At 47.1% G+C, this 17,198-nt stretch overlaps 1 protein-coding gene across 15 annotated transcripts in view; it reads right to left on the bottom strand.

Annotated features, from left to right (window-relative positions):
- The window catches only part of TIAM1 (TIAM Rac1 associated GEF 1), a 441,123-nt gene that overhangs the window by 336,876 nt on the left and 87,049 nt on the right, over positions 1-17,198 (bottom strand). For all 15 annotated transcript variants that reach the window (XM_045389226.2, XM_074034149.1, XM_065541421.1 and 12 more), the window contains exon 2: positions 9,454-9,573. The gene's annotated coding sequence lies outside the window, so the exon portion shown is untranslated. The remainder of the gene's footprint in view (positions 1-9,453; positions 9,574-17,198) is intronic.

Genomic DNA, 17,198 nt, shown 5'->3' with positions numbered 1-17,198 from the left:
TTTTTTTTTATTTTGGAGACAGAGTCTCACTCTTGTCACCCAGGCTGGAGTTCAGTGGCACGATCTCAGCTCACTGAAACCTCCGCCTCCCGGGTTCAAGCTATCCTCCTGCCTCAGCCTCCTGAGTAGCTGGGACTACAGGCACCCACCACCACGCCCGGCTAATTTCTGTACTTTTAGTAGAATGAGAGTAATGGAATACAGGCCACTGAACAAGACACAGTAAACTACGAGTTAATAGTAGAACAGCACAAAATCTGGACCACCAGATGGGAAGCGCTAGAACACAGCAATTCTGTGACGCTGCTGCCAAAAATGCAGAACCAGATTCTAATTGTGAGAAAATTATCGGGCAAACCAAAATTGAGGAATCTTCTAGAACACAATAACAATAGCCTGCCATCCTCAAAAGTGTTAAGGAAAATCATGGCTGTCAAGGAAAAACTGAGGAACTGATCTTAATTGAAGGAAACTACTACATGTGATGCATGATTCTGAACTAGATCCTTTTGCTTATAAAGGACATTCCAGGAACAACAGGAGAAATCTGACTGGGGTCTGAGGACTAGAGGGTGGTAATGTGTCCGTGTTAATTTCCAGATATCAATGACTATCTTGTGATTACGTAGGAGAACGTTCCTGGTTGTGGGAAGCACATGCCGAGAATTCCAGGGTAGCAGAGCGTCAATATGTTACCACACTCAAGTGGTTCCAGAAGGGGGTTGTTGGAAGAGAAATCTCTTTTGCATTATATTCTCATTTTTCTGTGACTGTTTAAAATTTGTATATTATCTAAAGAATAAAACATTTGCAAAAAAAGATAGGTTGGTCCACAGATCATTTCTGGAAGGGTGTAGGAGAAACAGAGGAGGCTCAGGAAGGAAGACGCTCCTATCAGCTCTGCAGGGTCACTGTGCGTTCTCTGCTGGCACAGAGGGGGTCATACCTGGCGGAACCTGGGACCAGGCGGAACCTGGGAGCAGGTACATGAGGACCAGCAGCCTCCCTGCCGCCCTGGCAAGGGTGAGCTTCCTCGAGCTCCTGTTCCCATATCCGCTTGTCACTCAGCGCAAAGGGCCTTTGCCAGGGAAAACTGGGAAACGTCTGCTGCATTTGGAAGATCCTTTAAGATAAGATTAAAAAGTTGGCAAATTTCTCACACTGTTTCTTTCTTTATTGTTTTAGGTTGCAAAGAGGTTTGTGATGTACTACAGTTGATCAACGTTCATGTTTTTAAAAGTTGTTACTTGGAAATGTTTTATGATAGGTATGTAATCCCCATGGACTCACAATATGGCTTCAACTATTCAATCCTAGTTCGCTATACTCCCCCAACACTGGCTTATTTATTTTGAAGAAAATAAGCATCCTATTCCATCATCCATTAATACCTCAACACTTATTTCTAAAAGAGAAGGACCTTTTACTAAACATCATCGTACCCACCCAGCCCCCAAAAATCCTTAACACCACCAATTAACCATTTCCTGGTTAAATGTCCCTGATTTTGTCTCCCTCTCTCTCCTTCTCTCACAGTCATCGTGTTCAAATCAGGATCCATACAAGATCCAACATTGCACTTGGTTGATTTGATTCTTCAGTTCCTTCCACAGATTCCTTCTATTTCTTTTCTTTTTGCAATGTTTTTCATAGTTTTCCTTTTCCAGTCCAACATCTTTGCAGTTTAAGATGCTCTTCTCTCCCTCTTTTTCACTGACTCCCCATGTCTCCTCCCTGATCATTTTTTTTTTTTGTAAAGAAAATTTCTTATTAACAAATCTTCCATGGGCCCAGAATACGGCACTTTATGTTCAGGCTCCGGCAGGGAGCTCAGTGGAGGAGGTAGAGAGCTCTGCTAATTCGAGCACCAACTTCACAGAAAACAAAAGTGCAAGTAAATTCCACAGAAACATCCAGATGGTCATTGCTCTACCATTAATCAAGATTTGGGTGCACCACTGTCCCTCTTAGCTTCCTCATCTTTAAATTAAAGGGATTCAGAAAGATCATGATAATGACAGCCATGACAAGGACATTAACAGAATATTTACTGTTTGCCCTAAGGTCCCTCGAGATTCCTTCCAGTCAAGACTTTCTCTGTGATTTTAAGTATCAAACACACTTAAATATATTAGTGAAGAACAGTATTCTGGTTAGGGGATAAATATTTCATAAATGACAAATGAAAAGTAAGACAACGATAACAAAGGAATGGAGACCACAAATGTAGATGAAAAAAGAAAACTTTAGTCATCAACATATCTAAATTTGAATAACACGCTATGTTTCAAAGCACTTTCTTATACTTTAGCAAATCTCAGCCACACTAATAGGTAAATGATACAGAATGGTATAAAAGGTTAATGGTGGAACCTTGGGTATGCAGGTGTTTCACTAAACCAGTGGATCTCAACCAGGGTGATCTTATGTCCCCCAACCTCCTGCCTCCAGGGGTCATTTAGCAATGTCTGGGGACATTTTGGTTGTCCCAACTAGGAGGGTGTCCTGACCTCTACAGGGAAGCGGCCAAGGCTGAGCTGAAACATCCTTCAATACTTGGCACAGAATGCACCATAAAGAATTATCCAGCCCACAATGTCAGCAGTTCAGAAACTGAGAGATCCTAAGATAGGCAAGTCCCCTTGTTACCCAAGTGAAACGGTACTAGGCCAAGGAGACTTGGGAGGCTACTGAGGCCTGAAGCCACAGGAAGTCAGACATCCCGCGTTATAATCCTCCACACTGTGGGCTACCCTAACACATGAGGTTCGATAAGAAAACAATCAGTCGGGTGCGGTGGCTCACGCCTGTAATCCCAACACTTAGGGAGGCCAAGGTGGGCGGATCACCTGAGGTCAGGAGTTCGAGACCAGCCTAGCCAACATAGTGAAACCCGTCTCTATTAAAAATACAAAAATTAGCTGGGCATAGCGGGCAGGCGCCTGTAATTCCAGCTACTCAGGAGGCTGTGGCAGGAGAATCGCTTGAACCTGGGAGATGGAGGTTGCAGTGAGCCAAGATCACGCCACTTCACTCCAGCCTGGGCAACAAGAGCAAAACTCCATCTCAAAAAAAAAAAAAGAAAAAAGAAAACTGTCCTGGTTTGGTTTTGTTACCGAGATAGACCATGATATATATTTCTGAATCTGAACTATTCCCTCAATGTGTTCATCTTGGGAAACTGTACTTACCAGACACTGTCCAGCTGAAGAATTTACCCGCTTAGCAGGCCTGTCTCTGAATGACAGCACCTGCACTGATTTAGACAATGGGCACCTGCATCCTTGGGAACCCTTTACTCTAATGGGAGCAACCGACAATGACTACATCCATGAGAAAGAGTCAGATGGCCGTGAGTGCCATGATGAGAACACAGCCGGAACAGGAAGGGGAGGGGAGGGGAGGGCGGGCGCTGGGGAGAGGGCTGCTACCTTCAGCTTAGGTTCTCAGGGAAGCCTGCCCGGGGAAGCGATATTTGAGCAAGACCTGAAGGAAGTGAATGGCTGGCCAGGCAGAGCTTGGAGGGAGAGTACTGGGAGCATGCAGCGGGATGGCCTGCAGGAGAGGCACGCTGCTTGTATTCTAGTCCCAGAAGGAAGGCATCTGAAGTGCCCTAAATGAGGAGGACAGGAGGTGAGGGGGAGGCAGGGCCAAATCACTTCAGGCCTCCTAGTCCCAGCAGAAAGTCTGGCTTTCAAACAAACTATAATGGGAAGCCACTGGAAGTTCAACCAGAGGAGTAAGGGGACTTGATTGCTATTAATTGATTGATTGATTGATTGATTGAGACAGGGTCTTGTTCTGTTGCCCAGGCTGACTGCAGATCAAAGATCACTGTGGCCTCAACCTCCCAGGCTCACACGATCCTCCCACCTCAGCCTCCTGAGTAATTGGGACTACAGGCATGTGCCACCACGCCCAGCTAATTCTTTTTATTGTTTTGTAGAGAGTGTCTGGCTATGTTGCCCAGGCTGGTCTTGAACTTCTGGATGCAAACTATTTAGATCCCTCTAGCTATTGTGTGGAGAATGGACATTATGCAGACAAGAATGAAGAAGAAAACCAACTGAGAGGCAACTGCACTAAGAATTTTACTGAAATTTGGCCAGGCGCGGTGGCTCACGCCTGTAATCCCAGCACTTTGGGAGGCCAAGGCAGGTGGATCACGAGGTCAGGAGATCGAGACCATCCTGGCTAACATGGTGAAACCCAGTCTCTACTGAAAATACAAAAAATTAGCCATGCGTGGTGGCGGGTGCCTGTAGTCCCAGCTATTCAGGAGGCTAAGGCAGGAGAATGGCGTGAACCCAGGAGGTGGAGCTTGCAGTGAGCTGAGATCACGCCGCTGTCCTCCAGCCTGGGCGACAGAGCAAGACTCCGTCTCAAAAAAATAAAAAAGAATTTTACTGAAATTTTACACCCAAAAAGAGAAACATCTGCAATTAATGAAGATATTCCAGAGACGAATTCACACTCTAAAAACTACTTCAAAAGAAGAGAAAAGGCCCCAGATATTTATTAGTGGTCTCTTTCCAGTAAGGGTGCTGGGCAGTGTTGCAACCCCAACCCACTCCACCCTAGATGGCGTCCACAACCGGAAACTCTGGTGTGAAGCTATTAATAACTTTCTCCAACAGGCTGGGACTCTGGGATTTGACCATCAGAGGGTGATGAAGAACACCCACCACCTGGGAGAAGCCTGGCCAGAGGGAGAAATGGCCAAGGAACTTTTGGACCAGAGTAACAGTGAATATAAGCTCAGATCTGCCTCCTATGCTCTCTCTCATATTTTGTGTTCTCGAGTGTTCCGGTCTCCTAGTCTTCAAAGAGCCAACTGGAGCCAGATGATGCATGGAAAAAACGGGTGCTGAGACTCTCAGCCTGAGGTTCCATTCTCTTCCCGTCTTTTTCCTCAGGGTGCTTTTCCTCGTACTTATTATTCCCAGCCAGCACGGCAACAAGATCCATGGGGGACTCACACCCAGGTTAGGGTGTGGATCTAGAAAATGCAACAAGAAGGCTCCTCTGCAGGTTTTACACAGCAAGCCCCAGACCAGTCTGGCACGTTGTAGACTCCAACTCCCCAGGAAGTTAGCCTGAGATCTGAAGCTGAAGCCACCGCCCATATTAATGAGTTTGTCCTCTCCTCCCTGACAAACCCCAGGCAGTAGCGGGTGGGTGGTCAAGCATCGGAGGCTGATCCTCTGTCCTAGCCTTTCTTCTACCATCTCCTTCGACCACACACACATAAAGGCAGATAACAAAACCCCACAATCTGTGCACCACTTCGGAAGTGCCACTGTTCCAGGCCGGGCGTGGTGACTCACAACTGTAATCCCAGCACTTTGTGAAGCTGAGGCAGGTGGATCACTTGAGTTCAGGAGTTCGAGATCAGCCTGGCCAACATAGTGAAACCCCATCTCTACTAAAAATACAAAAATTAGCCAGGTGTGGTGGTGGGCACCTGCAATCCCAGCTACTTAAGAGGCTGAGGCTAGAGAATCGCTTGAACTGGGAGGCAGAGGTTGCAGTGAGCCAAGATCGTGCCACTGCATTCCTGCCTGGGCAACAGAGCAAGACTTTGTCTCAAAAACAAAAATGAAAAAGGATGTGCTACTGTTCAAAAACAAGTATAGGCCGGGCGCGGTGGCTCAAGCCTGTAATCCCAGCACTTTGGGAGGCCGAGACGGGCGGATCACGAGGCCAGGAGATCGAGACCATCCTGGCTAACACAGTGGAACCCCGTCTCTACTAAAAAAATACAAAAAAACTAGCCGGGCGAGGTGGCGGGCACCTATAGTCCCAGCTACTCGGGAGGCTGAGGCAGGAGAATGACGTAAACCCGGGAGGCGGAGCTTGCAGTGAGCTGAGATCCGGCCACTGTACTCCAGCCCGGGCGACAGAGTGAGACTCCATCTCAAAAAAAAAAAAAAAAAAAGAACAAGTATAGACATCCCCACATCCTAAGAGGTCCTTCATCCACCCAAACTTAAGCTTCACACTTCAAAGACTGTTAATTACACATTATGACACCAATTATATCTGAATGCATTATAAAACAGAATCTTTGCTAAGCAATTTTACTGTTTTAATTCTTCTCTTCCACCATTTTTAATAATTAAACTCTTGCTTTTATATTCAGATGCAATTAAAAAAGAAGTCCTTTAAATTTTCAATCTATTTCATTTTTTTTACATAAAGAATTCAATAGCCATCCATTATAATGTAGCATGCAATATAGCCAAAGGACAAAATGAATAACTTAGATAAAACAAGATGAATTCCATTTAGGGGGAAAAAAATACAAGTCTACTTATTTTGAAAGCTCTTAGCATGAAACAGTCAATAAAAACATGGGGAACTCCCGACCAAACACAAATAAAACAAACCACATGGTAGCATACTCCTATGAAAGAGAAAGCTTTACTCTGTAAAGGAAGAGGGGACAGCGAATCGGGTCTCAAAATGCTGAATTTGAGGCTGGGTGCAGTGGCTCACACCTGTAATCCCAGCACTTTGGGAGGCCAAGGCGGACAGATCACTGCAGTCAGGAGTTCGAAACCAGCCTGGTCAACATGATGAAACCCCATCTCTACTAAAAATACAAAAAATTAGCTGGGCGTGATGTGCATGTATGTAATCCTAGCTATCGGGAGGCTGAGGCAGAAGAATTGTTTGAACCTGGCAGGCAGAGGTTAGAGTGAACCAAGATCACGTCACTGCACTGTAGCCTGGGCAACAGAGAGAGGCCCTCTCTCAAAAAAATAAAAATTAAAAAAATTAAAAATGCTGAATTTTGGGACTGCCAGCATTCAATTATCGATGAAGTAAAAGGACACCATTATTTAGTGTGAACCTACCCATGCTGAATTACATTTCAAATATAAGGATAATGTCTCACATTACAAGAGTAAATAAGGAAAATTTAAATAATTTCGATCCTTTTGTGTGTGTGTGTATGGACCTGATCTCGCTCTATTGTCCAGGCTGGAGTGCAGTAGTGTGATCATGGCTCACTGCAGCCTCAACTTCCCAGGCTCAGGTGATTTTCCCACCTCAGCCTCCCGGCTAACTGGGACCACAGGCATGCGCCACCACGCCTGGCTAATTTTTCTATATTTTTGTAGAGATGGGGTCTCTCCACGTTGCCCAGGCTGGTCTCGAACTCCTGGGCTCAAGCAATCCTCCTGCCTCAGCCTCCCAAAGTGCCGGGATTAAAGGCATGAGCCACCATGTGCGGCCAGTTTTGATACTTTTAAGCCACAGTTTGTGAGCTACAAATTTCACATCCACATGTACCAAGGCTGAACAGTGTGTCCAGGACAAGGAGTACTTCTGTGTGATCCATCTACTATAGCCTTATTTATCCTTTGTGTCTCTTCTAACCCAAAGATCACCAAGTTTTTTTTAAAATAAAGGGTCAAATAGTAATGATCTCAGGCCTTATAGGCCATATTTCACAACTACTCAACTCTGCTATGGTACCAAGAAAGCACAGCTACAGATAACACGTACACAAAGGAGTATGGCTGTGTTCCAATAAAACTTTATTTACAGAAACAGGCCCACAGGCTGTGATTTGCTGACCCCTATTCTAGTTCTCAGAGGGCTAGAAAGGAGGAGTGAAGCAGAGACACACTTAAGACACTCCTATAAGAATACAGCAGGAATAAGCAAAGAGATCCAGTTGATCCGAATGTATCCACCAGGCATAGCCGATTACACCCAGGAGTATTCTTGTAAGACAAAAACCAAGTCTAGAGGTATTAGGTTGGTGCAAAAGTAATTGCTGTTTTTGCCACTGAAAGTAATGGAAAAACTGCAATTGCTTCTGCACCAATCTAATACGAGGGAGGCATCGTTTCTCAACAACCACAACTCTCAAGACGCGAGGGCCTCTCCCTCATAGAAGCAGCGACATTCTCTGGTGGAGTTTGTCCCCTGAACTGCATGTCCACTGGAGGTTCTGGAGTCTCCCTCTGTCGCCCAGGCTGGAGTGCAGTGGCGCCATCTCAGCTCACCGCAAGCTCCGCCTCCCGGGTTCCCGCCATTCTCCTGCCTCAGCTTCCTGAGTAGCTGGGACTACAGGCGCCGCCACCACGCCCAGCTAGTTTTTTTGTATTTTTAGTAGAGACCGGGTTTCACCGTGTTGGCCAGGATGGTCTCGATCTCCTGACCTCGTGATCCGCTGGCCTCAGCCTCCCAAAGTGCTGGGATTACCGGCGTGAGCCACAGTGCCCGGCCCCCTAGAAGTTCTATAGTGACCTCTCCAAACTGCCTGCCTAAACCCACTTTTTTTTTTTTTTGGAGACCAAGTCTCACTCTTTTGCCCAGGCTGGAGTGCAGTGACGCAATGTTGGCTCACTGCAACCTCCACCTCCCAGGTTCAAGCCATTCTCCTGCCTCAGCCTCCCAGGTAGCTGGGATTACAGGCACCTCCCACCACACCCATCTAATTTTTGTATTTGTAGTAGAGACAGGGTTTCACCATGTTGGCCAGGTTGGTCTCAAACTCCTGACGTCAGGTGATCCACCCACCTCGGCCTCCCAAAGTGCTGGGATTATAGGGGCATGAGCCACCACTCTGGGCCAGCCTGCCTCTTCTTGTGTCTAGCAGCACACCAGGGCTGGGGACACAGGCTGTGGTCCCCAATTCAAATGAGGTAACTGGTCTACCAGGGAATTACCCCACCCAGGAACTAATCAATTACTCAATGAGCGCTCAGACAATAAGCCTTTGCACTCCAGCTTTGAACTCCTACCTGCTGAAGGGCCAAGAAGAGCCCAGAGCAGCCGTGATCAACCACTGTCACTTCACAAACCCCAAATACATGGGTTCTTCCCTCTCCTGGACACATCTTCCCCTCATACCTCACAATCCGCCCAGAGCAAATTCCCTGCCAATTCGACCCTCAAAGGGTTCCAGAATCTGCCTCATCTCCACCACCAGCAGCCCATCGCCAGTACCGGCTACATTGCCAGCACCCTCATCACTGTCGCCTCCTAACTGGTCTCCCTGACTTTGCTCTTGCCTCATTTCCACCAGAATAGCGTCATGTTAAAAAGGAAGTAAGAGGCCGGGCACAGTGGCTCACGCCTGTAATCCCAGCACTTTGGGAGGCTGAGGCAGACGGATCACTTGAGGTAACAAGTTCAAGACCAGTTTGGCAATGTGACGAGACCCCGTCTCTACTAAAAATACAAAAATTAGCCAGGCATTGTAGCGGGCACCTGTAATCCCAGCTACTCAGGAGGCCAAGGCAGGGGAATGGCTTGAACCTGGGAGGTGGAGGTTGCAGTGAGCCAAGATAGTGCTACTGCACTCCAGCAACAGAGTAAGGCTCTGTCTCCAAAAAAAAAAAAAAAAAAAGAACAGGGTGAAAATCAACAAATAGCAGGCACAGATTTGGGGCTAGATAATAGACAAGTGAAAAAGCAAATGTATTCACGTACCCTTGATGCCCCTAGAAAGTCCTTCAAAGCACGTGACAGGGCGTATATGAGAGTGTAAACTGTTCACCATATGATGGTCAGGCTTCTGAAGCTGTTTACATCTGGAACGCGACCATCAACCTGGAAGGTAAGAAAAACAAACAAACAAAAAAAACTTCTGAGTGACAAACAGCTTCCACAAAGCCCATCCATTTTATTCCATAGAAGAAAAAGAAATGCGTCATTTATAAAACTCTACCAGAGGAAGCAACAGCCATTGCTAATAGCAGAGGAAAGAAACAAAGGCCTTAAAATTAGAAGCAGAGGAGCAGAACCATCCACGACCTTGAAACAAAGATGGAGTCCACACAGTCAACCCCGGTGCATCACCCTAACAGCCTTCCACAGTAACTAACAATAATCCCAGGTCGGCAACACAGTTTCAAACCAGGCTCAGAATCCAGTTCAAGGAAACAAGATGAGTAATACGTTTTTATTTTATTTTTATTTTTATTTTCTTAAGATGGTTAAAATTGGGCCAGGCGCAGTGGTTCATACCCTCAGTCCCAGCACTTTGAGAGGCTGAGGCTGACAGATTGCTTGACCCCAGGAGTTCAAGACCAGTCTCGGCAACACGTCAAAACACTGTCTCTTCAAAAGATAAAAAATACAGGCTGGGCACGGTGGCTCACACCTGTAATCCCAGCACTTTGGAAGGCTGAGGTGGGTGGATTACTTGAGGTCAGGAGTTCAAGACCAGCCTGGCCAACATGGTGAAACCCTGTCTCTACTAAAGATAAAAAAATTAGGCAGGCATGGTGGCGTGCACCTGTAATCCCAGCTACTTGGGAGGCTGAGGGAGGAGACTCCCTTGAACTCAGGAGGCAGGGGTTGCAGTGAGCCAAGATCGAGTCACTGCACTCCAGCCTGGGTGATAGAGCAAGATTTCATCTCGAAAACAAAACAAAAAAATGGCCAGAGGCGGTGGCTCACGCCTGTAATCCCAGCACTTTGAGAGGCTGAGACACGAGAACTGATTGAACCCAGGAGGCGGAGGTTGCAATGAGTTGAGATGGCACCACCGCACTCCAGCTTGGGGGACAGAGTGAGACTCTGCCTAAAAAAATAAAAATAAATTTAAAAATAAAAATGAAAAAAATCAGCCTGGCGCGGTGGTGTGCACCTGTAGTCCCAGCTACCAGAAAGGCTGAGGTGGGAGGATTCCCTCAACCTGGGAGGTCAAGGCTGCAGTGAACCATGATTGCGTGATTGCACCATAGCACTCCAGCCTGGGCAACAGAGTAAGAACCTGTCTCAAAAAAAAAAAAAAAGAAAAAGAAAAAGAAAAAAGAAAAAAAGGTTAAAATTTTCAAAGCTAATATATTCTTATTTTATTTTATTATTTTTATTTATTTATTTATTTACTTATTTTTAAGTGCAGCATGCAGTGGCATGATCTGTAGCCTCAAACTCCAGCACTCAAACGATCCTCCCGAGTAGCTGGGACTACAGGCGTGTGCCACTATACTTACTTAAAAGCTAATATATTATCTTAATAAGGGAGGAAACAGGTTTCAAAGACAGACAGAATTAAGACGAATGAGTAAAAGTTGAGGCAGACTTCAGGCTTGAGACCAAGGCAGGGCTTCTTAACCATGAGAACAAGCCTGTAAGTGCGGTGACTGGGCCCCTGGCAGTGAGCAGTGATCCCCTTACAGGTCTTGATATCAGGCGAGGCTGAACTAGAGGTCTGAGGATCCCAATCAATTCCAAGGTTTTATGATGGGTCACGTCAAAGCAAAAAATTATTCTGACACTTTTTACACATGGTAAGGCAGACTTTATTTAGGATTACTACAACAGGTGTCAAGGTCATAGCAACAGGGAGAAAGAGTGGGCTCAATTCCAAATACAGCAAAGACGTCTGGAGATCTGTAGCCAATGAGCAGGGGGTGGCGTCCGTGGAGGGGAAATTACTAAGAAGAGACATTAAAGTCAGGGGGAGTCTTGCTAAATCAACTGAACAGGATTCCTGCTGAAGGCAGTTTGACTTAGACAACAAGGATAGGAACTAGGAACTTGATCAGGTGTGATCAGACATCCAGAATAGAGGATATCTCTCTAAACTCATCTAGCAGCTCTCTAACTTTAGCAGGATTCTTGCTAAAACTAGCTGGGAAAGCCTGGAAGGTGGGGGTGGGCTAAAGGTCTAGCTGAGAAGGGGGCTCAGAGAAGCCGGATTCAAGTTTGGTCAAGGAGCAAGTCTTTATCCGTGATAGTAACTCCAGGGACAAACAGAGTTCCTGATACCTCGAGGTGGTGCCCAAGGCAATAGGGAAGTACTAGGCAGAGCAAAGAGCAGAATCCAGACGTCCCAGCTTTCCCAGACCCAAGCTCAGCGGGGTGAGTTATAGCTGGTGCCCGGTAATACCTGACACCGCATAACACCTTCTAGTTTCTCCATTTCTTCCCAAGTATAATTATAATTATTGCGCTTTTTTGCAAAATCTAGAAATGGCCGTTTCTAAACATCAAGCTACCATACAATAAGAGGAAACTACGTTTGCACATAATGCTGTGTGAGCAATTTACATACAATTCCCTGTGATACCGAGGCAGATTGATTCATCATCGTGAAGATAATGATGCTTTTCAAAGTGGCCTTGTAATGACAAGCATACAAATAAAATAGGCCAAAAACAAAAACTGAAACTAAAAGACTGAATTTAAAAGCCTCTGGCAAAAACCAGGAAGCCTGCGATCACTAACAGAATTACTAAATTACCCTAGCAAAGTTAAACAAAGTTCCATGATCCCCAAATCCAAAGGAAAGCATTTAAAGCTGACCCCAGCCTGGTCAACACAGCAAGACCCCATCTCCACAAAAACTTTTTTTAAGATTAAGTGGGCGTGGTGGCACACACCTGTTGCCCTGGCTACTTCAGAGGCAGAGGCAAGAGCATCATTTGAGTCTGGGAGTTCCAGGCTGCAATGAACTACGTTCACAACACTGCACTCCAGCCTGAGTGGCAGAGTGAGACTCCCTGTTTCTTAAAAAATAAAAATAAGACCGGGCGCCGTGGCTCACGCCTGTAATCCCAGCACTTTGGGAGGCCGAGGCGGGCGGGTAACGAGGTCAGGAGTTAGAGACCAGCCTAGCCAACATGGTGAAACCCTGTCTCTAATAACAATACAAAAATTAGCTGGGCATGGTGGCACACGCCTATAATCCCCGCTACTGGGGAGGCTGAGGCCGAGGAAGCGCTTGAACCCAGGAGGCAGAGGTTGCAGTGACACGAGATCGTGCCACAGCACTCCAGCTTGGGCAACAGAGTGAGGCTCCATCTCAAAAAATAAATAAATAAATAAATAAATAAATAAATAAATAAATAAATAAATAATAAAATTAGCCAGGTGCGGTGGCATGCCTTTAGTCCTAGCTACTTGAGACGCTGATGTGGGAGGATTGCTCGAATTCAGGGTTCAAGGTTACAGAATATCCATTTCTAAAATAATAATAAAAGTAAAAATAGGGCAGGTGCGGTGGCTCAGGCCTATAATCCTAGCACTTTAGGAGGCCAAGGCAGGTGAATCACCTGTGGCAGGAGTTCGAGACCAGCCTGGCCAACATGGTGAAACCCCGTCTATACTAAAAATATGAAAATTAGCTGGACGTGGTGGTAGGCACCTGTAATCCCAGCTACTCAGGAGACTGAGGCAGGAGAATTGCTTGAACCTGGGAGGTGGAGGTTTCAGTGAGCCGAAATCACACCATTGCACTCCACCCTGGGCGACAAGAGCAAAACTCTTTAAAAAAAAAAAAAAAAAAAAAAAAGTAGAAATAAATAAAGATGATACAACTGCCTTCCTTGATCTCAAAAGTGCGATCTACTTGCTGGGCAGAAGTGATTTAAGAATCCAGAAGGGTTGGCACACATGGTGGCTCACGCATGTAATCCTAGCACTTTGGGAGGCCAACTCAGGTGGATCACTGGAGGTCAGGAGTTCAAGACTAGCCTGGCCAACATGGTGAAAGCCCATCTCCACTCAAAAAATAGAAAAAAAAAAAATTAGCCGGGCGTGGTGGTGCATGCCTGTAATCCCAACTACTTGGGAGGCTGAGGCAGGAGAATCGCTTGAACCCAGAAGGCGGAGGTTTCAGTGAGCCAAGATCACACCACTGCACTCCCGCCTGGACAACAGAGTGAGACTATCTCAAAAAACAAAACCAAAAAAAAGGCCAGGCGCGGTGGCTCACGCCTGTAATCCCAGCACTTCGGGAGGCCAAGGCAGGTGGATCACGAGGTCAGGAGATGGAGACCATCCTGGCTAACAAGGTGAAACCTTGTCTCTACTGAAAATACAAAAACAAAATTAGCCGGGCGTGGTGGCGGGTGCCTGTAGTCCCAGCTACTCGGGAGGCTGAAGCAGAATGACGAGAACCCGGGTAGGCGCCACTGCACTCCAGCCTGTGTGACAGACCAAAACTCTGTCTCAAAAAAAAAAAAAAGAACCTAGAAGGGCGATGTGCTAAACACTCTCGGGTTGCCCTTCAGGTGACGTTCCCCTGGGATCTGTGCCTGAGAGGCTGCCCTTCCTCACCTTCTGGCCCTGGCGAGGCACCCAGGGCAGGGATGAGGGTAGGAGGAGGGTCAAGACAGTAGGAGTACTGACACCCTGCTTCCTCCCCACAGCAGCACCTGGAGCTCTCTTCATCTCAAGTCCCTGTTTCTCTCAGGCTTCAGTTCTAGGGAACAAAGGGGCTTCCTCCTGCTGCCCCAGGGGACCCAATCCCTGTCTTTTTTGAGACAGGGTCTCATTCTGTCACCTAGGCTGGAGTACAGTGGTACGAACATAGTTCACTGCAGTCTTGAACTCCCGTGCTGAGCTTACATGATCTTGCCCCTCAGCCTCCCAAGTAGCTGGGACTAAAGGCACACACCACCACACCATACCTGGCTAATTTGGGCAGCAGCGGGGAGGATTGATAGAGACAGGGTCTCATTATGTTGCCCAGGCTGGTCTCGAACTCCCCGGGCTCAAGCAATCCTCCTGCCTCAGACTCCCAAAGTGCTAAGCTTAGAGGTATGAGCCACCGCACCCAGCCAGTCTGCTCTTCTTAACTCTGTGAAAACACCGTGTCTCGTGACTCTCTTCTGTCACCTGTGACTGTGCCATATTTTCCTGCCAAGCCTCTGACTGACAACAGTAGAAGAAGAGGGGCAGAGAATTTCAAATTCGATTTTCTATCTTTGCCCTCAATGGAGAGGAAAGAAACAGAGAACCTGATTTTTAAGCTAGATTTTCAGGCATGGGTAGGGGTAGGTGTGGAGCACTGTCTGAGGAGACTCCACGTGTAAGAGTGTCAGTGAAAACCTTGAATTTTTTTTTTCTTTTTTTTTTTGGAGACAGAGTCTGGCTCTGTCACTCAGGTTGGAGTGCAGTGGCACGCTCAGTTCACTGCAACCCCTGCCTCACGTGTTCAAGTGATTCTCCTGCCTCAGCCTACCAAGTAGCTTAGATTACAGACATGAGTCACCACGCCTGGCTAAAACTTCGAATTTTCTACACAAAATTGTGTGTATGTATGTGTGCATTTTTCTGAAAAGAGAAATCCAGAAAGGAAAAGGTCAAAATGTTTCTATATCCTCAAAAGGTTACCAAAAATTTTAAGAGACAATGCTGCCAGAAAAACCACGTAGAAACAGCCACTGTCTCCCCATGAGAAGAGCGAGCAACTGGTACGTGGCAGGCACCCAGGTCAGCTCCATGAGCAGGAAAGGCACCTCTTCCCCTGCCAAGGGGTGCTGGGCTGGAGGAAGGACCAGCACCACCCCCCAACTCCGGCCACCGCCCACCCCGGAGGGGGCAGCTGGGATGGTGCATTCCTGCAAATCTCTCACAGCTCCCTCTCAACACTCAGTGACATTTGCAAAGCTCATCAGCCCAGCAGGTGTCGGATGCACAAGCAACAGCAAAAACAGTTCCCCGGCTGGGGAAAATCTCATCGTGTTGTTCTGAAAACTTCCAGGCTGCTGAGAGCCTCCAGGCAGCAAACCAGGAGGGAAAAAACACTCAGGAGACAACAGAACAGCAGAGTGGACCACACAGGAAATGCCCAGGTGGGCACAACGAAGCCCGGAGCTGTCTGCAGATTCCTGCCCCGGGTGGGGAGCAGTCAACCCTTCTGGAGCCCATATCCGCCCCTCGGGAGCTATGCTGGGAGGATCAGCAGCTCCCTCCCACTAGGCTCGGTTCCCCCTTTACCACACAGACACAATCATTCAGAATGAACCTCATAGGGCTATTGTGGTATAAAGTAGAAAATGTGCTTTGTATGTCAGCAAGACCCAGGAAATGCCTTCAGAAGTGTGTTAGGATAAGTATCAAAGTTCTTCTGTTTTCTTCCTTGCAGGGGTGATCATGGGTACAAACAAACAGCAGGTGACAAGGGAAGTTGATGGAATCAACTTCCCAGTTCCACAGGGCCCTTGCCCAAAGGCAGTGGCAAGGGCTAGGTGAGGTGGCTCAGGCCTGTGATCCCAGCACTTTTGGGAGGCTGAGACAGGCGGATCACCTGAGGTTGGGAGTTAAGAGACCAGCTTGACCAACATGGAGAAACTCCATCTCTACTAAAAATACAAAATTAGCCGGGCGTGGTGGCACTTGCCTGTAATCCCAGCTACTCAGGAAGCTGAGGCAGGAGAATCACTTGAACCCAGGAGGCGGAGGTTGCAGTGAGCCAAGATCGCGCCATTGCACTCCAGTCTGGGCAACAAGAGCGAAACTCCGTCTCAAATAACAATAATAATAATTAATTAATTAATAAAGGGAGTGGCAAGCCAGCAGGCAATAATTAATTAATGAAGGGAGTGGCAAGCCAGCAGGCAATGCCACCTGAGAGGGGTGGGAGTCCTGGGTCCACAGGGAGCTCTACGATGGTCTCCACCTCCCATGCCGCGGTCCCTTTTCCTGCTGTGCCAGTGTCCTCAGCTCACAGGCACAGAGATGCTGTGGTTAAGAGCCTGGATGGGGAGCCTTGGTGGACGCTGGGTCTTGCCATGAACTGACTGGATGGCCGTGGGCAAGTTATATCATCTCTCCGTGACTTAGTCTCCTCATCTATAAATCAGGATGATCATAATCATAGTACTGTTTCTGTGAGGTATAAATAAATTCAAAGACAGTTCTCAGAATAGTGTCTGCGCTGGGCTCGATGGCTCACACTTGGAATCCCAGCACTTTGGGAGGCTGAGGCAGGCAGATCACTTCAAGTCAGGAGCTCGAGACCAGCCTGGCCAACATGGCGAAACCCCATCTCTACTGAAAATACAAAAATTAGCAGGGCAGGGTAGCACACGCCTGCAATCCCAGCTACTCGGGAGGCTGAGACAGGAGAACTGAATAGCTTGAACCGCGGGGGCAGAGGTTTCAGTGAGCCGAGATCATGCCACTGCACTGCAGCCTGAGCAACAGAGCAAGACTGTGTCCGAAAATAAATAAATAAATAAATAAAAACAGCATCTGGTGTGCAGCAATAACTCAATAGATGCTGGCTGTCATATGTCCCGCATGTTTCAGTGAGTTTCCAAGGACCATTTAACAAAGAGACCTCTGTGCTTCAGACACTGGCACCACCAGCCCATGAGCCTACTACCACATGGCCTTGATCCTAAGATGGGTTTCGTAACTTAACGTTCATACAATTACAATAGACATGCGCGTTTAACATAGATTTTCTCATCTATTAAATGGGGATAATAACA

The sequence above is a fragment of the Macaca fascicularis genome, chromosome 3 (assembly GCF_037993035.2).
Source record: "Macaca fascicularis isolate 582-1 chromosome 3, T2T-MFA8v1.1".
Classification (NCBI taxonomy): domain Eukaryota; kingdom Metazoa; phylum Chordata; class Mammalia; order Primates; family Cercopithecidae; genus Macaca; species Macaca fascicularis.
Note: the sequence above shows the minus strand (reverse complement) of the source record. Positions and strands in the feature narration are given on the sequence as shown.